A 20,193-nucleotide genomic window follows, 5' to 3' on the forward strand; every position below is an offset into this window, starting at 1 on the left:
GAACTTCACTTAAGCTAAAAGTCACTGAGCAGAGAATCACATAATCACAAATCCAGTTAGTTTCTGTTTCACACTGAAAATCTTGTCAACTGTCTCCATGAAAAACCAAGAAAAGAAACAACTGTGAAAGAGTGAATGTGGTAGAAGCTACGTGGGTGTGCATGACTATGTAGGCGCTGAAGACAGTGCGAGATCAAGATATCAAGTTGCACACTGTTAGCAGAGATTAACTCAGAAAGACCTAAAATAAAATTTCTCACCAAGTCAGAAGTAAAATCATGGTGGTTCTTTGGTGTGGCGTTATTCTGAGCCATTTAACCAACCAGCTCATGAGCAGCTCTTGATGGATTAGAACAGGAGCAGCTGAGCAGATGTGATAGAGCTTTGAGTTTGTGGACTGACTTTAATCCGTGATTATTAATTAAAGAGAGCAAACGTCACTGCGCCGCCAGAGAGTAAATGATCCGACCAGATCGGACTTGTCTTTTCAATATATCCACATCCCACACAAACAGTAATGCTGATAATGTTTAGGTTGAATCTGACACGAAACACAGACAAAACAATCAAAACAATGATTTCAATTCATTTAGAGCTTAGGAGATAATGATCTAAGTCTTAAATCTACAGTACAATTCCCATAATCTGGGATCATTGGAAGATCTAAACTAACATATAATACAATATTAAGTATAGCATGGTGTTCCTCAAGGATGGTATGTGCCAGCACTCATGTTTATATTCTGCAGAATCGACCAGTGAGACGAGTTGCTGTGGAAAATGTGATGCAATGATCTGTTATCTTATCTGTTAAATTGAGAGGAGAATTATTTTTATATTACTAGGCTGATAACAACAAAAACAAAAAAACACAATTCTCTCCTTAGCGCCATGTGGTGCAATATAAACTACAATAAAAACAACAAACTTATACTCCAGTACATGCTAGATTACCAGAGTCAAGTCCTACCAAACACTAAGACAGAGTGAACTATGCATTTAGTCTTTTTCTTTGTTAGATTAGTTTTGATTATTCTGCCATCAGGTGTGTTTCTTCAAAGTCTATAGACAAAACCTCACTGTAAATTCATTGTTTATTCCATACAAGTAGTTTAATAGCCAAGTTAAATTCTGTATTCTTGTGCCCTACAGTGCAACGAAAATTAGGCATTTCATCAAAAATTGTGAAAAATTGTGATGTTTTCAGTGAGGAAACACTTGTTTGTCCAAAGTACAAATCTTATCACAGATGGCACCTGTTTGGTCATTGTTTCCTGATTTGTCAGCTGATCTAATGTAAGAAGTAAGAAAAGTAGTAGTGTTTATTAATTCTTCTTGATAAGTGAAAGATTTTTGTTTTCACAGGGTTGCTGCTTTTATTCAGCTTGAGCTAAAATGACTGCTGCAAAATATTTGGTGTACTGTAATTATTATTCAAAATAACTATTAGTGTTTATGTAAATTTGTTCAGTTTTATGGATTAATAATGATAATAAAACAGCAGTTAACAGTTACGAAATGTTTAACTGCTTTGAGGAACATTTTAAAGTTGACGTTCACAGTTGAGAAGCTGTGCTTTACCAACACTTTTCATCTCTTTGAAAACAAAAATGCTGGAGGGAGCAAACAGGTTTCATTTGATAAAGCATCTTTCTAGCATCCACGCAGGGAGGAGGTAAAACGTGACAAAGAGACACAAGTAAGCAAACCAAGAGAGCTGAATTAAATGTCTTTTGTTTGGAAATCACCCACACCTTTAAATCTGACTTACCAACATACTGTAGTAAAAACGACAAGCTATAACAACTCTGACTCATTTTCTGACAAACAGAATTTAGGTCAAAAGGATAGTGTGATAACAATTTTGTGCATAGTGTGTCATAAAGCATCGTATTTGGTGACCTGGAAGAAAAAGTAAGAGCTGTAAAGGCAAAATGAACCAGGAATAAAAAATAAAAACTGAAAGGAAATACACACGACTATGGCACACAGAAAGCAAATCTGACTTTTTCTTTATTATTTTTAGTTTTTGACAACCTGAAAAGCAAAAATCTGATTTTTTTTTTATGTTTCTAAACGCGACTCAAGCAGTCATGTTGCATTTCATCCTTAACTTGCATGTGCAAACCCCACCAACTATGGAAGCGATTCTGTACCTTATTTCAATTTAAAATGGATTAACAGTAAAGCTTTTTCATTTTCAAAATATAGCTCCATTTTTTTAATCATAACTAAAATGAATAATAAATTAAAGCCGCAAGCGGCATCCATCGGGTCCGAGCGGCCTGGACCCCGCCACCCGATGTCGCCATGACAAGAGGTGGTGTAATGCATTAAGGACCCAACGTGTGTGAATCCTGTCAAGTTTGGTGCAGTTCCCATTTATTCCTCTGGAGATATAAGCAAACCGTGTTTCATGGCGAGAAGGTCATATTCCGTCAGTTGCCACGGGAACACGCTTTCTGCTATTAGAAAGATTTGAGGAGCGTTTGGTCCCCAACTTGTCAGGAAGCTTCCCACCAAGTGTGGTGTCAGTGGCACAAATCCCCTCAGACTAGTTAGTTCAAATGGCAGTGAAATCCAAGATGGCGGCCACCCCGTTGCCATGGCAACAGGTGTTCGATTGACTTCTTTGCTGCACTTGGGGTGTCACACGTATGAATACTGTGAATTTTGGTGCAGATCCCATGTATTTCTATGGAGATGTGAGCAAACCGTGTTTCATGGTGAGAAGGTCATTTTCCGTGGGTTGCCACGGTTACAGGCTTTCTGCTATTAGAAAGATTTGAGGAGTGTTTGGTCCCCAACTTGTCAGGAAGCTTCCCACCAAGTTTGGAGTCAGTCGCACGAATCCCCTCAGACTAGTTCGTTCAAATGGCAGTGAAATCCAAGATGGTGGGCACCCCGTTGCCATGGCAACAGGTGTTTGATGGACTTCTTTGCTGGACTTGGGGTGTTACACGTATGAATACTGTCAAGTTTGGTGCAGTTCCTCTGTATTCCTATGGAGATATAAGCAAAACGCGTTTCATGGCGAGAAGGCTTTTTCTGTCGGTTGCCACGGTTACACGCTTTTTCCTATTAGAAAGATTTGAGGAGCGTTTGGTCCCCAACTTGTCAGGAAGCTTCCCACCAAGTTTGGAGTCAGTCGCACGAATCCCCTCAGACTAGTTTGTGAAAATGTGAGTGAAATCCAAGATGGCGGGCGACCCGTTGCCATGGCAACAGGTGTTTGATTGACTTCTTTGCTGGACTTGGGGTGTGACACGTATGAATACTGTCAACTTTGTTGCAGATCCCATCTATTTCTGTGGAGATATGAGCAAACCGTGTTTAATGGCGAGGTCTTTTTCCATCGGTTGCCACGGTAACACGCTTTCTGCTATTAGAAAGATTTGAGGAGCGTTTGGTCCCCAACTTGTCAGGAAGGTCCCCACCGAGTTTGGAGTCGGTTGGACCATTCCCCTCAGACTAGTTCGTTCAAATGGCAGTGAAATCCAAGATGGCGGGCGACCCGTTGCCATGGTAACAGGTGTTTGATTGACTTCTTTGCTGTACTTGGGGTGTCACACGTATGAATACTGTGAAGTTTGGTGGAGATCCCATCTATTTCTATGGAGATATAAGCAAACCGTGTTTCATGGCGAGAAGGCGTTTTTCCGTCTGTTGCCACGTTAACATGCTTTCTGCTATTAGAAAGATTTGAGGAGCGTTTGGTCCCCAACTTGTCAGGAAGCTTCCCATCAAGTTTGGAGTCAATCGCAGGAATCCCCTCAGACTAGTTCGTTCAAATACGATGTGTGTAAAGTGGAAAAAATGGCCAAAAAATGGCCGCACACGCCAAGATGGCGGGCACCCCGTTGCCATGGCAACATGTGTTACATTGAGTTTTTTGGTCAACACGGGGTGGTACACGTGTGTGCCGAGTTTCGTCTTCCTACGTTGAAGTAGACTTCCTGTTCCCCATTCATGTGGTGATTTTTGGTGACTGTAGGTGGCGCCGTTGAGCCAATTTTGCACTGAATAGTATGCGGACCTTAGAATATCCGATTTTCGCCGGGCTTGACGTGTGTGCCAAGTTTCACAACTTTTCATGGGTGTTTAGGGGGTCAAATTTGGCGTCGAAATGCTTAGGAGGAGAAGGAGAATAATAATAAACATAGCAGAAACAATAGGGCCTTGCCATACTTTGTATGGCTCGGACCCTAATAATACAAACTGCATTTTCATTTTCTTGTCCAAGACTGCTCATTTTATAACTTAATTAAAATGATTAAGAAGAATTTAAGATTTAATTTTCCAAACATGCAAATAGGTACCAAAATTCAATTTGAAAATTAAAATGCATTAGCAGAAAGGCTTTTTCATTTCAAGGTCATAGCTGCATTATTTGACTCATAAATAAAATTAAAGCCGCAAGCGGCATCCATCGGGTCCGAGCGGCCTGGACCCCGCCACCCGATGTCGCCATGACAAGAGGTGGTGTAATGCATTAAGGACCCAACGTGTGTGAATCCTGTCAAGTTTGGTGCAGTTCCCATTTATTCCTCTGGAGATATAAGCAAACCGTGTTTCATGGCGAGAAGGTCATATTCCGTCAGTTGCCACGGGAACACGCTTTCTGCTATTAGAAAGATTTGAGGAGCGTTTGGTCCCCAACTTGTCAGGAAGCTTCCCACCAAGTGTGGTGTCAGTGGCACAAATCCCCTCAGACTAGTTAGTTCAAATGGCAGTGAAATCCAAGATGGCGGCCACCCCGTTGCCATGGCAACAGGTGTTCGATTGACTTCTTTGCTGCACTTGGGGTGTCACACGTATGAATACTGTGAATTTTGGTGCAGATCCCATGTATTTCTATGGAGATGTGAGCAAACCGTGTTTCATGGTGAGAAGGTCATTTTCCGTGGGTTGCCACGGTTACAGGCTTTCTGCTATTAGAAAGATTTGAGGAGTGTTTGGTCCCCAACTTGTCAGGAAGCTTCCCACCAAGTTTGGAGTCAGTCGCACGAATCCCCTCAGACTAGTTCGTTCAAATGGCAGTGAAATCCAAGATGGTGGGCACCCCGTTGCCATGGCAACAGGTGTTTGATGGACTTCTTTGCTGGACTTGGGGTGTTACACGTATGAATACTGTCAAGTTTGGTGCAGTTCCTCTGTATTCCTATGGAGATATAAGCAAAACGCGTTTCATGGCGAGAAGGCTTTTTCTGTCGGTTGCCACGGTTACACGCTTTTTCCTATTAGAAAGATTTGAGGAGCGTTTGGTCCCCAACTTGTCAGGAAGCTTCCCACCAAGTTTGGAGTCAGTCGCACGAATCCCCTCAGACTAGTTTGTGAAAATGTGAGTGAAATCCAAGATGGCGGGCGACCCGTTGCCATGGCAACAGGTGTTTGATTGACTTCTTTGCTGGACTTGGGGTGTGACACGTATGAATACTGTCAACTTTGTTGCAGATCCCATCTATTTCTGTGGAGATATGAGCAAACCGTGTTTAATGGCGAGGTCTTTTTCCATCGGTTGCCACGGTAACACGCTTTCTGCTATTAGAAAGATTTGAGGAGCGTTTGGTCCCCAACTTGTCAGGAAGGTCCCCACCGAGTTTGGAGTCGGTTGGACCATTCCCCTCAGACTAGTTCGTTCAAATGGCAGTGAAATCCAAGATGGCGGGCGACCCGTTGCCATGGTAACAGGTGTTTGATTGACTTCTTTGCTGTACTTGGGGTGTCACACGTATGAATACTGTGAAGTTTGGTGGAGATCCCATCTATTTCTATGGAGATATAAGCAAACCGTGTTTCATGGCGAGAAGGCGTTTTTCCGTCTGTTGCCACGTTAACATGCTTTCTGCTATTAGAAAGATTTGAGGAGCGTTTGGTCCCCAACTTGTCAGGAAGCTTCCCATCAAGTTTGGAGTCAATCGCAGGAATCCCCTCAGACTAGTTCGTTCAAATACGATGTGTGTAAAGTGGAAAAAATGGCCAAAAAATGGCCGCACACGCCAAGATGGCGGGCACCCCGTTGCCATGGCAACATGTGTTACATTGAGTTTTTTGGTCAACACGGGGTGGTACACGTGTGTGCCGAGTTTCGTCTTCCTACGTTGAAGTAGACTTCCTGTTCCCCATTCATGTGGTGATTTTTGGTGACTGTAGGTGGCGCCGTTGAGCCAATTTTGCACTGAATAGTATGCGGACCTTAGAATATCCGATTTTCGCCGGGCTTGACGTGTGTGCCAAGTTTCACAACTTTTCATGGGTGTTTAGGGGGTCAAATTTGGCGTCGAAATGCTTAGGAGGAGAAGGAGAATAATAATTAAAGCCGCAAGCGGCATCCATCGGGTCCGAGCGGCCTGGACCCCGCCACCCGATGTCGCCATGACAACAGGTGGTGTAATGCGTTAAGGACGCAACAAGTATGAATCCTGTCAAGTTTGGTGCAGTTCCCATTTATTCCTGTGGAGATATAAGCAAACCGTGTTTCATGGGGTGAAGGCGTATTCCGTCGGTTGCCACGGTAACACGCTTTTTCCTATTACAAAGATTTGAGGAGCGTTTGGTCCCCAACATGTCAGGAAGGTCCCCACCAAGTTTGGAGTCAATCGCACGAATCCCCTCAGACTAGTTAGTTCAAATGGCAGTGAAATCCAAGATGGCGGGTACACCGTTGCCATGGCAACAGGTGTTCGATTGACTTCTTTGCTGCACTTGGGGTGGGACACGTATGAATGCTGTCAAGTTTGGTGCTGTTCCAATGTATTCCTGTGGAGATATGAGCAAACCGTGTGTCATGGCGAGAAGGTCATTTTCCGTCGGTTGCCACGGTAACACGCTTTCAGCTATTAGAAAGATTTGAGGAGCGTTTGGTCCCCAACTTGTCAGGAAGCTTCCCACCAAGTTTGGAGTCAGTCGCACGAATCCCCTCAGACTAGTTCGTTCAAATGGCAGTGAAATCCAAGATGGCGGGCAGTCCGTTGTCATGGCAACAGGTGTTTGATTGACTTCTTTGCTGGACTTGGGGTGTCACACGTATGATTACTGTCAAGTTTGGTGCAGATCCCACGTATTGTTATGGAGATATAAGCAAACCGTGTTTCATGGCGAGAAGGCATTTTTCCGTTGGTTGCCACGGTTACACGCTTTTTCCTATTACAAAGATTTGAGGAGCGTTTGGTCCCCAACTTGTCAGGAAGCGTCCCACCAAGTTTGGAGTCAGTCGCACGAATCGCCTCAGACTAGTTCGTTCAAATGGCAGTGAAATCCAAGATGGCGGGCACTCCGTTGCCATGGCAACAGGTGTTCGATTGAGTTCTTTGCTGGACTTGGGGTGTTACAGGTATGAATACTGTCAAGTTTGGTGCAGATCCCATGTATTTCCATGGAGATATGAGCAACCGTGTTTCATGGCGAGAAGGCTTTTTCTGTCGGTTGCCACGGTAACACGGTTTCTCCTATTAGAAAGATTTGAGGAGCGTTTGGTCCCCAATTTATCAGGAAGCTTCCCACCAAGTTTGGTGTCAGTGGCACAAATCCCCTCAGACTAGTTCGTTCAAATGGCAGTGAAATCCAAGATGGCGGCCACCCCGTTGCCATGGCAACAGGTGTTCGATTGACTTCTGTGCTGCACTTGGGGTGTGACAGGTATGAATACTGTGAACTTTGGTGCAGATCTCATGCATTTCCATGGAGATATGAGCAAACCGTGTTTCATGGCGAGAAGGTCATTTTCCGTCGGTTGCCACGGTAACACGCTTTCTGCTATTAGAGAGATTTGAGGAGCGTTTGGTCCCCAACTTGTCAGGAAGGTCCCCACCAAGTTTGGAGGCAATCGCACGAATCCCCTCAGACTAGTTCGTTCAAATACGATGTGTGTAAAGTGCAAAAAATGGCAAAAAAATGGCCGCACACACCAAGATGGCGGGTGCCACGTTGCCATGGCGACAGGTGTTACTTTGAGTTTTTTGGTCAACACGGGGTGGTACACGTGTGTGCCGAGTTTCGTCTTCCTACGTTGAAGTAGACTTCCGGGACCCCATTCATGTGGTGATTTTTGGTGACTCTAGGTGGCGCTGTTGAGCCAATTTTGCATTGAATAGTATGCGGACTTTATAATATCCGATTTTCGCCAGGCTTGAGGTGTGTGCCAAGTTTCACAACTTTTCATGGGTGTTTAGGGGGTCAAATTTGGGGTCGAAGCGCTTAGAAGGAGTATAATAATAATAAACATTACAACCACAATAGGGCCTTGCCATACTTTGTATGGCTCGGACCCTAATTAAAGCCGCAAGCGGCATCCATCGGGTCCGAGCGGCCTGGACCCCGCCACCCGATGTTGCCATGACAACAGGTGGTGTAACGCGTTAAGGACCCAACAAGTATGAATCCTGTCAAGTTTGGTGCAGTTCCCACGTATTCCTGTGGAGATATGAGCAAACCGTGTTTCATGGCGAGAAGGTCATTTTCCGTCGGTTGCCACGGTAACACGCTTTCTGCTATTAGAAAGATTTGAATATCGTTTGGTCCCCAAGTTGTGAGGAAGCTTCCCACCAAGTTTGGAGTCAGTCGCACGAATCCCCTCAGACTAGTTCGTTCAAATACGATGTGTGTAAAGTGCAAAAAATGGCCAAAAAATGGACGCACACGCCAAGATGGCGGGCACCCCGTTGCCATGACAACAGATGTTTGATTGACTTTTTTGCTCGACTCGGGGTGTTACACGTGTGTGCCAAGTTTCGTGTTCCTGCGTCGAAGTAGACGTTTGTGTCCCCATTATATTGGGGGTAATTTATTTTTTCTAGGTGGCGCTGTTGAGCCATTTTTGCATTGAAGTGTATGCAGTCCATAGAATATTGCAATTTTCGCCGGGCTTGAGGTGTGTGCCAAGTTTCACAACTTTTCATGGGTGTTTAGGGGGTCAAATTAGGGGTCGAAGCGCTTAGGAGGAGAAGTATAATAATAAACATAGCAGAAACAATAGGGCCTTGCCATACTTTGTATGGCTCGGACCCTAATTAAAGCCGCAAGCGGCATCTATCGGGTCCGAGCTGCCTGGACCCCGCCACCCGATGTCACCATGACAACAGGTGGTGTAACGCGTTAAGGACCCAACGTGTGTGAATACTGTCAAGTTTGGTGCAGTTCCCATTCATTCCTGTGGAGATATAAGCAAACCGTGTTTCATGGCGAGAAGGCGTTTTCTGTCGGTTGCCACGGTAACACGCTTTCTCCTATTAGAAAGATTTGAGGAGCGTTTGGTCTCCAACTTGTCAGGAAGCTTCCCACCAAGTTTGGAGTCAGTCGTACGAATCCCCTTAGAGTAGTTCGTTAAAATGGCAGTGAAATCCAAGATGGCGGGCAGTCCGTTGCCATGGCAACAGGTGTTCTATTGACATCAATGCTGGACTTGGGGTGTCACAAGTATGAATCCTGTCAAGTTTGGTGCAGATCCCACGTATTGCTATGGACATATAAGCAAACAGTGTTTCATGGCGAGGGCATTTTTCCGTCGGTTGCCACGGTTACACGCTTTTTCCTATTAGAAAGATTTGAGGAGCGTTTGGTCCCCAACTTGTCAGGAAGCTTCCCACCAAGTTTGAAGTCAGTCGCACGAATCCCTTCAGACTAGTTCGTTAAAATGGCAGTGAAATCCAAGATGGCGGGCACCCCGTTGCCATGGCAACAGGTGTTCTATTGACTTCTTTGCTGGACTTGGGGTGTCACAAGTATGAATCCTATCAAGTTTGGTGCAGATCCCACGTATTTCTATGGAGATATGAGCAAACCGTGTTTAATGGCGAGGTCTTTTTCCATCGGTTGCCACGGTAACACGCTTTCTGCTATTAGAAAGATTTGAGGAGCGTTTGGTCCCCAACTTGTCAGGAAGGTCCCCACCGAGTTTGGAGTCGGTTGGACCATTCCCCTCAGACTAGTTCGTTGAAATGGCAGTGAAATCCAAGATGGCGGGCGACCCGTTGCCATGGTAACAGGTGTTTGATTGACTTATTTGCTGTACTTGGGGTGTCACACGTATGAATACTGTGAAGTTTGGTGGAGATCCCATCTATTTCTATGGAGATATAAGCAAACCGTGTTTCATGGCGAGAAGGCGTTTTTCCGTCTGTTGCCACGGTAACATGCTTTCTGCTATTAGAAAGATTTGAGGAGCGTTTGGTCCCCAACTTGTCAGGAAGCTTCCCATCAAGTTTGGAGTCAATCGCACGAATCCCCTCAGAGTAGTTCGTTCAAATACGATGTGTGTAAAGTGGGAAAAATGGCAAAAAAATGGCCGCACACGCCAAGATGGCGGGCACCCCGTTGCCATGGCAACATGTGTTACATTGAGTTTTTTGGTCAACACGGGGTGGTACACGTGTGTGCCGAGTTTCGTCTTCCTACGTTGAAGTAGACTTCCTGTTCCCCATTCATGTGGTGATTTTTGGTGACTGTAGGTGGCGCTGTTGAGCCAATTTTGCACTGAATAGTATGCGGACCTTAGAATATCCGATTTTCGCCGGGCTTGACGTGTGTGCCAAGTTTCACAACTTTTCATGGGTGTTTAGGGGGTCAAATTTGGCGTCGAAATGCTTAGGAGGAGGAGGAGGAGAAGGAGAATAATAATTAAAGCCGCAAGCGGCATCCATCGGGTCCGAGCGGCCTGGACCCCGCCACCCGATGTCGCCATGACAACAGGTGGTGTAATGCGTTAAGGACGCAACAAGTATGAATCCTGTCAAGATTGGTGCAGTTCCCATTTATTCCTGTGGAGATATAAGCAAACCGTGTTTCATGGGGTGAAGGCGTATTCCGTCGGTTGCCACGGTAACACGCTTTTTCCTATTACAAAGATTTGAGGAGCGTTTGGTCCCCAACATGTCAGGAAGGTCCCCACCAAGTTTGGAGTCAATCGCACGAATCCCCTCAGACTAGTTAGTTCAAATGGCAGTGAAATCCAAGATGGCGGGTACACCGTTGCCATGGCAACAGGTGTTCGATTGACTTATTTGCTGCACTTGGGGTGGGACACGTATGAATGCTGTCAAGTTTGGTGCTGTTCCAATGTATTCCTGTGGAGATATGAGCAAACCGTGTGTCATGGCGAGAAGGTCATTTTCCGTCGGTTGCCACGGTAACACGCTTTCAGCTATTAGAAAGATTTGAGGAGCGTTTGGTCCCCAACTTGTCAGGAAGCGTCCCACCAAGTTTGGAGTCAGTCGCACGAATCGCCTCAGACTAGTTCGTTCAAATGGCAGTGAAATCCAAGATGGCGGGCACTCCGTTGCCATGGCAACAGGTGTTCGATTGACTTCTTTGCTGGACTTGGGGTGTTACAGGTATGAATACTGTCAAGTTTGGTGCAGATCCCATGTATTTCCATGGAGATATGAGCAACCGTGTTTCATGGCGAGAAGGCTTTGTCTGTCGGTTGCCACGGTAACACGGTTTCTCCTATTAGAAAGATTTGAGGAGCGTTTGGTCCCCAACTTATCAGGAAGCTTCCCACCAAGTTTGGTGTCAGTGGCACAAATCCCCTCAGACTAGTTCGTTCAAATGGCAGTGAAATCCAAGATGGCGGCCACCCCGTTGCCATGGCAACAGGTGTTCGATTGACTTCTGTGCTGCACTTGGGGTGTGACAGGTATGAATACTCTGAACTTTGGTGCAGATCCCATGCATTTCCATGGAGATATGAGCAAACCGTGTTTCATGGCGAGAAGGTCATTTTCCGTCGGTTGCCACGGTAACACGCTTTCTGCTATTAGAGAGATTTGAGGAGCGTTTGGTCCCCAACTTGTCAGGAAGGTCCCCACCAAGTTTGGAGGCAATCGCACGAATCCCCTCAGACTAGTTCGTTCAAATACGATGTGTGTAAAGTGCAAAAAATGGCAAAAAAATGGCCGCACACACCAAGATGGCGGGTGCCACGTTGCCATGGCAACAGGTGTTACTTTGAGTGTTTTGGTCAACACGGGGTGGTACACGTGTGTGCCGAGTTTCGTCTTCCTACGTTGAAGTAGACTTCCGGGACCCCATTCATGTGGTGATTTTTGGTGACTCTAGGTGGCGCTGTTGAGCCAATTTTGCATTGAATAGTATGCGGACTTTATAATATCCGATTTTCGCCAGGCTTGAGGTGTGTGCCAAGTTTCACAACTTTTCATGGGTGTTTAGGGGGTCAAATTTGGGGTCGAAGCGCTTAGAAGGAGTATAATAATAATTAAAGCTGCAAGCAGCATCCATCGGGTCCGAGCGGCCTGGACCCCGCCACCCGATATCGCCATGACAACAGGTGTTGTAATGCGTTAAGGACCCAACCTGTATGAAACCTGTCAAGTTTGGTGCAGATCCCACGTATTCCTATGGAGATATAAGCAAGCCGTGTTTCATGGCGAGGGCATTTTTCCGTCGGTTGCCACGGTTACACGCTTTTTCCTATTAGAAAGATTTGAGGAGCGTTTGGTCCCCAACTTGTCAGGAAGGTTCCCACCAAGTTTGGAGTCAGTCGCCCGAATCCCCTCAGACTAGTTTGTTCAAATACGATGTGTGTAAAGTGCAAAAAATGGCAAAAAAATGGCCGTACACGCCAAGATGGCGGGCGCCCTGTTGCCATGGCAACAGGTGTTCTATTGAGTTTTCTGGTCGACTCGGGGTGGTAGATGTGTGTGCCGAGTTTCGTCTTCCGACGTCGAAGTAGACTTTTTGGACCCCATTCATTTGGGGATTTCATTTTTTTCTAGGTGGTGCTGTTGAGCCAATTTTGCATTGAAGTGTATGAGGACCTAAGAATATTGCAATTTTCGCCGGGCTTGACCTGTGTGCCAAGTTTCACAACTTTTCATGGGTGTTAAGGGGGTCAAATTTGGCCTGGAAGTGCTTAGAAGTATAATAATAAAAAGCCGCAAGCGGCATCCATCGGGTCCGAGCGGCCTGGACCCCGCCACCCGATGTCGCCATGACAACAGGTGGTGTAACGCGTTCAGGACCCAAGGTGTATGAATCCTGCCAAGTTTGGTGCAGTTCCCATTTATTCCTGTGGAGATATGAGCAAACCGTGTTTCATGGCGAGAAGGCTTTTTCCGTCGGTTGCCACGGTTACACGCTTTCTCCTATTAGAAAGATTTGAGGAGCATTTGGTCCCCAACTTGTCAGGAAGGTTCCCACCAAGTTTGGAGTCAGTCGCACGAATCCACTCAGACTAGTTCGTTCAAATGACAGTGAAATCCAAGATGGCGGGCAGTCCGTTGCCATGGCAACAGGTGTTCTATTGACATCAATGCTGGACTTGGGGTGTCACAAGTATGAATCCTGTCAAGTTTGGTGCAGATCCCACATATTCCTATGGAGATATAAGCAAACCGTGTTTCATGGCGAGGGCATTCTTCCGTCGGTTGCCACGGTTACACGCTTTTTCCTATTAGAAAGATTTGAGGAGCGTTTGGTCCCCAACTTGTCAGGAAGCTTCCCACCAAGTTTGGAGTCAGTCGCACGAATCCCCTCAGACTAGTTTGTGAAAATGTGAGTGAAATCCAAGATGGCGGGCGACCCGTTGCCATGGCAACAGGTGTTTGATTGACTTCTTTGCTGGACTTGGGGTGTGACACGTATGAATACTGTCAACTTTGTTGCAGATCCCATCTATTTCTGTGGAGATATGAGCAAACCGTGTTTAATGGCGAGGTCTTTTTCCATCGGTTGCCACGGTAACACGCTTTCTGCTATTAGAAAGATTTGAGGAGCGTTTGGTCCCCAACTTGTCAGGAAGGTCCCCACCGAGTTTGGAGTCGGTTGGACCATTCCCCTCAGACTAGTTCGTTCAAATGGCAGTGAAATCCAAGATGGCGGGCGACCCGTTGCCATGGTAACAGGTGTTTGATTGACTTCTTTGCTGTACTTGGGGTGTCACACGTATGAATACTGTGAAGTTTGGTGGAGATCCCATCTATTTCTATGGAGATATAAGCAAACCGTGTTTCATGGCGAGAAGGCGTTTTTCCGTCTGTTGCCACGGTAACATGCTTTCTGCTATTAGAAAGATTTGAGGAGCGTTTGGTCCCCAACTTGTCAGGAAGCTTCCCATCAAGTTTGGAGTCAATCGCACGAATCCCCTCAGACTAGTTCGTTCAAATACGATGTGTGTAAAGTGGAAAAAATGGCCAAAAAATGGCCGCACACGCCAAGATGGCGGGCACCCCGTTGCCATGGCAACATGTGTTACATTGAGTTTTTTGGTCAACACGGGGTGGTACACGTGTGTGCCGAGTTTCGTCTTCCTACGTTGAAGTAGACTTCCTGTTCCCCATTCATGTGGTGATTTTTGGTGACTGTAGGTGGCGCTGTTGAGCCAATTTAGCACTGAATAGTATGCGGACCTTAGAATATCCGATTTTCGCCGGGCTTGACGTGTGTGGCAAGTTTCACAACTTTTCATGGGTGTTTAGGGGGTCAAATTTGGCGTCGAAATGCTTAGGAGGAGAAGGAGAATAATAATTAAAGCTGCAAGCAGCATCCATGGGGTCCGAGCGGCCTGGACCCCGCCACCCGATATCGCCATGACAACAGGTGTTGTAATGCGTTAAGGACCCAACGTGTGTGAAACCTGTCAAGTTTGGTGCAGATCCCACTTATTCCTATGGAGATATAAGCAAACCGTGTTTCATGGCGAGGGCATTTTTCCGTTGGTTGCCACGGTTACACGCTTTTTCCTATTAGAAAGATTTGAGGAGCGTTTGGTCCCCAACTTGTCAGGAAGCTTCCCACCAAGTTTGGAGTCAATTGCACGAATCCCCTCAGACTAGTTCGTTCAAATACGATGTGTATAAAGTACAAAAGATGGCAGTGAAATCCAAGATGGCGGGCACCCCGTTCCCATGGCAACAGGTGTTTGATTGACTTCTTTGCTGCACTTGGGGTGTCACACGTATGAATACTGTGAATTTTGGTGCAGATCCCATGTATTTCTATGGAGATGTGAGCAAACCGTGTTTCATGGTGAGAAGGTCATTTTCCGTGGGTTGCCACGGTTACAGGCTTTCTGCTATTAGAAAGATTTGAGGAGTGTTTGGTCCCCAACTTGTCAGGAAGCTTCCCACCAAGTTTGGAGTCAGTGGCACAAATCCCCTCAGACTAGTTTGTTCAAATGGCAGTGAAATCCAAGATGGTGGGCACCCCGTTGCCATGGCAACAGGTGTTTGATGGACTTCTTTGCTGGACTTGGGGTGTTACACGTATGAATACTGTCAAGTTTGGTGCAGTTCCTCTGTATTCCTATGGAGATATAAGCAAAACGCGTTTCATGGCGAGAAGGCTTTTTCTGTCGGTTGCCACGGTTACACGCTTTTTCCTATTAGAAAGATTTGAGGAGCGTTTGGTCCCCAACTTGTCAGGAAGCTTCCCACCAAGTTTGGAGTCAGTCGCACGAATCCCCTCAGACTAGTTTGTGAAAATGTGAGTGAAATCCAAGATGGCGGGCGACCCGTTGCCATGGCAACAGGTGTTTGATTGACTTCTTTGCTGGACTTGGGGTGTGACACGTATGAATACTGTCAACTTTGTTGCAGATCCCATCTATTTCTGTGGAGATATGAGCAAACCGTGTTTAATGGCGAGGTCTTTTTCCATCGGTTGCCACGGTAACACGCTTTCTGCTATTAGAAAGATTTGAGGAGCGTTTGGTCCCCAACTTGTCAGGAAGGTCCCCACCGAGTTTGGAGTCGGTTGGACCATTCCCCTCAGACTAGTTCGTTCAAATGGCAGTGAAATCCAAGATGGCGGGCGACCCGTTGCCATGGTAACAGGTGTTTGATTGACTTCTTTGCTGTACTTGGGGTGTCACACGTATGAATACTGTGAAGTTTGGTGGAGATCCCATCTATTTCTATGGAGATATAAGCAAACCGTGTTTCATGGCGAGAAGGCGTTTTTCCGTCTGTTGCCACGGTAACATGCTTTCTGCTATTAGAAAGATTTGAGGAGCGTTTGGTCCCCAACTTGTCAGGAAGCTTCCCATCAAGTTTGGAGTCAATCGCACGAATCCCCTCAGACTAGTTCGTTCAAATACGATGTGTGTAAAGTGGAAAAAATGGCAAAAAAATGGCCGCACACGCCAAGATGGCGGGCACCCCGTTGCCATGGCAACATGTGTTACATTGAGTTTTTTGGTCAACACGGGGTGGTACACGTGTGTGCCGAGTTTCGTCTTCCTACGTTGAAGTAGACTTCCTGTTCCCCATTCATGTGGTGATTTTTGGTGACTGTAGGTGGCGCTGTTGAGCCAATTTTGCACTGAATAGTATGCGGACCTTAGAATATCCGATTTTCGCCGGGCTTGACGTGTGTGCCAAGTTTCACAACTTTTCATGGGTGTTTAGGGGGTCAAATTTGGCGTCGAAATGCTTAGGAGGAGAAGGAGAATAATAATAAACATAGCAGAAACAATAGGGCCTTGCCATACTTTGTATGGCTCGGACCCTAATTAAAGCCGCAAGCGGCATCCATCGGGTCCGAGCGGCCTGGACCCCGCCACCCGATGTCGCCATGACAACAGGTGGTGTAATGCGTTAAGGACGCAACAAGTATGAATCCTGTCAAGTTTGGTGCAGTTCCCATTTATTCCTGTGGAGATATAAGCAAACCGTGTTTCATGGGGTGAAGGCGTATTCCGTCGGTTGCCACGGTAACACGCTTTTTCCTATTACAAAGATTTGAGGAGCGTTTGGTCCCCAACATGTCAGGAAGGTCCCCACCAAGTTTGGAGTCAATCGCACGAATCCCCTCAGACTAGTTAGTTCAAATGGCAGTGAAATCCAAGATGGCGGGTACACCGTTGCCATGGCAACAGGTGTTCGATTGACTTCTTTGCTGCACTTGGGGTGGGACACGTATGAATGCTGTCAAGTTTGGTGCTGTTCCAATGTATTCCTGTGGAGATATGAGCAAACCGTGTGTCATGGCGAGAAGGTCATTTTCCGTCGGTTGCCACGGTAACACGCTTTCAGCTATTAGAAAGATTTGAGGAGCGTTTGGTCCCCAACTTGTCAGGAAGCGTCCCACCAAGTTTGGAGTCAGTCGCACGAATCGCCTCAGACTAGTTCGTTCAAATGGCAGTGAAATCCAAGATGGCGGGCACTCCGTTGCCATGGCAACAGGTGTTCGATTGACTTATTTGCTGGACTTGGGGTGTTACAGGTATGAATACTGTCAAGTTTGGTGCAGATCCCATGTATTTCCATGGAGATATGAGCAACCGTGTTTCATGGCGAGAAGGCTTTTTCTGTCGGTTGCCACGGTAACACGGTTTCTCCTATTAGAAAGATTTGAGGAGCGTTTGGTCCCCAACTTATCAGGAAGCTTCCCACCAAGTTTGGTGTCAGTGGCACAAATCCCCTCAGACTAGTTCGTTCAAATGGCAGTGAAATCCAAGATGGCGGCCACCCCGTTGCCATGGCAACAGGTGTTCGATTGACTTCTGTGCTGCACTTGGGGTGTGACAGGTATGAATACTCTGAACTTTGGTGCAGATCCCATGCATTTCCATGGAGATATGAGCAAACCGTGTTTCATGGCGAGAAGGTCATTTTCCGTCGGTTGCCACGGTAACACGCTTTCTGCTATTAGAGAGATTTGAGGAGCGTTTGGTCCCCAACTTGTCAGGAAGGTCCCCACCAAGTTTGGAGGCAATCGCACGAATCCCCTCAGACTAGTTCGTTCAAATACGATGTGTGTAAAGTGCAAAAAATGGCCAAAAAATGGCCGCACACACCAAGATGGCGGGTGCCACGTTGCCATGGCAACAGGTGTTACTTTGAGTTTTTTGGTCAACACGGGGTGGTACACGTGTGTGCCGAGTTTCGTCTTCCTACGTTGAAGTAGACTTCCGGGACCCCATTCATGTGGTGATTTTTGGTGACTCTAGGTGGCGCTGTTGAGCCAATTTTGCATAGAATAGTATGCGGACTTTATAATATCCGATTTTCGCCAGGCTTGAGGTGTGTGCCAAGTTTCACAACTTTTCATGGGTGTTTAGGGGGTCAAATTTGGGGTCGAAGCGCTTAGAAGGAGTATAATAATAATAAACATTACAACCACAATAGGGCCTTGCCATACTTTGTATGGCTCGGACCCTAATTAAAGCCGCAAGCGGCATCCATCGGGTCCGAGCTGCCTGGACCCCGCCACCCGATTTTGCCATGACAACAGGTGCTGTAATGCGTTAAGGACCCAAGAACTATGAATCCTGTCAAGTTTGGTGCAGTTCCCATGTATTCCTGTGGAGATATGAGCAAACAGTGTTTCATGGCGAGAAGGCGTTTTTCCGTTGGTTGCCATGGTTACACGCTTTCTGCTATTAGAAAGATTTAAGGAGCGTTTGGTCCCCAACTTGTCAGGAAGCTTCCCACCAAGTTTGGAGTCTGTCGCACGAATCCCCTCAGACTAGTTCGTTCAAATACGATGTGTGTAAAGTGCGAAAACTGGCAAAAAAATGGCCGCACACACCAAGATGGCGGGCGCCCTGTTGCCATGACAACCGATGTTTCATTGACTTTTCTGCTCGACTCGGGGTGTTACACGTGTGTGCCGAGTTTCGTGTTCCTACGTCGAAGTAGACTTTCTGGACCCCATTCATTGTGTGATTTTTTTGGTGTCTAGGTGGCGCTGTTGAGCCAATTTTGCATTGAAGTGTATGCGGACTTTATAATATCCGAGTTACGCGGGGCTTGACGTGTGTGCCAAGTTTCACAACTTTTCATGGGTGTTTAGGGGGTCAAATTTGGCGTTGAAACGCTTAGGAGAAGAAGGAGAAAAATAAACATTTCAACTACAATAGGGCCTTGCCATACTTTGTATGGCTCGGACCCTAATTAAAGCCGCAAGCGGCATCCATCGGGTCCGAGCGTCCTGGACCCCACCACCCGTCTCATACACCTTTTCCTGGCATGGTAGGTAATCATTTAACATGGTACGTAACACAGTAAAACGTCCAGCTGAGAATCTGAAATGTTGATATACCCAGTTAGCATTTTTTGCTAGCATGCTAATTTGCTAGCTAACATGCTATGTTGCCATGACAACAGGTGGTGTAATGCGTTAAGGACCCAACAAGTATGAATCCTGTCAAGTTTGGTGCAGTTCCCATGTCTTCCTATGGAAATATGAGCAACCGTGTTTCATGGCGAGAAGGCTTTTTTCCGTCGGTTGCCATGGTAACACGGTTTTTCCTATTAGAAAGATTTGAGGAGCGTTTGGTCCCCAACTTGTCAGGAAGCTTCCCACCAAGTTTGGAGTCAGTCGCACTAATCCCCTCAGACTAGTTCGTTCAAATGGCAGTGAAATCCAAGATGGCGGGCACACCGTTGCCATGGCAACAGGTGTTCGAATGACTTCTTTGCTGGGCTTGGGGTGTTACATGTATGAATACTGTGAACTTTAGTGCAGATCCCATGTATTTCTATGGAGATATGAGCAAACCGTGTTTCATGGCGAGAAGGTCATTTTCCGTCGGTTGCCACGGTAACACGCTTTCTCCTATTAGAAAGATTTCAGGAGCGTTTGGTCCCCAACTTGTCAGGAAGCTTCCCACCAAGTTTGGAGTCAGTCGCACAAATCCCCTCAGACTAGTTCGTTCAAATACGATGTGTGTAAAGTGCAAAAAATGGCAAAAAAATGGCCGCACACACCAAGATGGCGGGCACCCCGTTTCCATGGCAACAGGTGTTTCATTGACTTTTTTGCTTGACTCGGGGTGTTACACGTGTGTGCTGAGTTTCGTCTTCCTACGTCGAAGTAGACGTTCAGGACCCTATTCATTTGGGTTTTTTTTTGGTCTCTAGGTGGCGCTGTTGAGCCACTTTTGCATTGAAGTGTATGCGGACCTTAGAATATCGCGATTTTCGCCGGGCTTGACGTGTGTGCCAAGTTTCACAACTTTTCATGGGTGTTTAGGGGGTCAAATTTGGGGTTGAAGCGCTTAGGAGGAGAAGGAGAAGAATAAACATTTCAGGAACAATAGGGCCTTGCCATACTTTGTATGGCTCGGACCCTAATAAACATAGCAGAAACAATAGGGCCTTGCCATACTTTGTATGGCTCGGACCCTAATTAATAATAGATCATCCAAACTGAATTTTATTTTCAACTTTAAAATTGCTCTTTTTGTGACACAACTAAAAACAAAACGTAAAGGACATTGCTTAGTCGTTACAT

The 20,193-nt window shown here is 46.2% G+C and overlaps 1 protein-coding gene across 5 annotated transcripts in view; it reads right to left on the bottom strand.

Annotated features, from left to right (window-relative positions):
- The window catches only part of mast1a (microtubule associated serine/threonine kinase 1a), a 115,136-nt gene that overhangs the window by 23,848 nt on the left and 71,095 nt on the right, over nucleotides 1-20,193 (bottom strand). The window lies entirely within an intron of this gene.

The sequence above is a fragment of the Melanotaenia boesemani genome, chromosome 4, assembly GCF_017639745.1.
Source record: "Melanotaenia boesemani isolate fMelBoe1 chromosome 4, fMelBoe1.pri, whole genome shotgun sequence".
NCBI classification, from domain to species: domain Eukaryota; kingdom Metazoa; phylum Chordata; class Actinopteri; order Atheriniformes; family Melanotaeniidae; genus Melanotaenia; species Melanotaenia boesemani.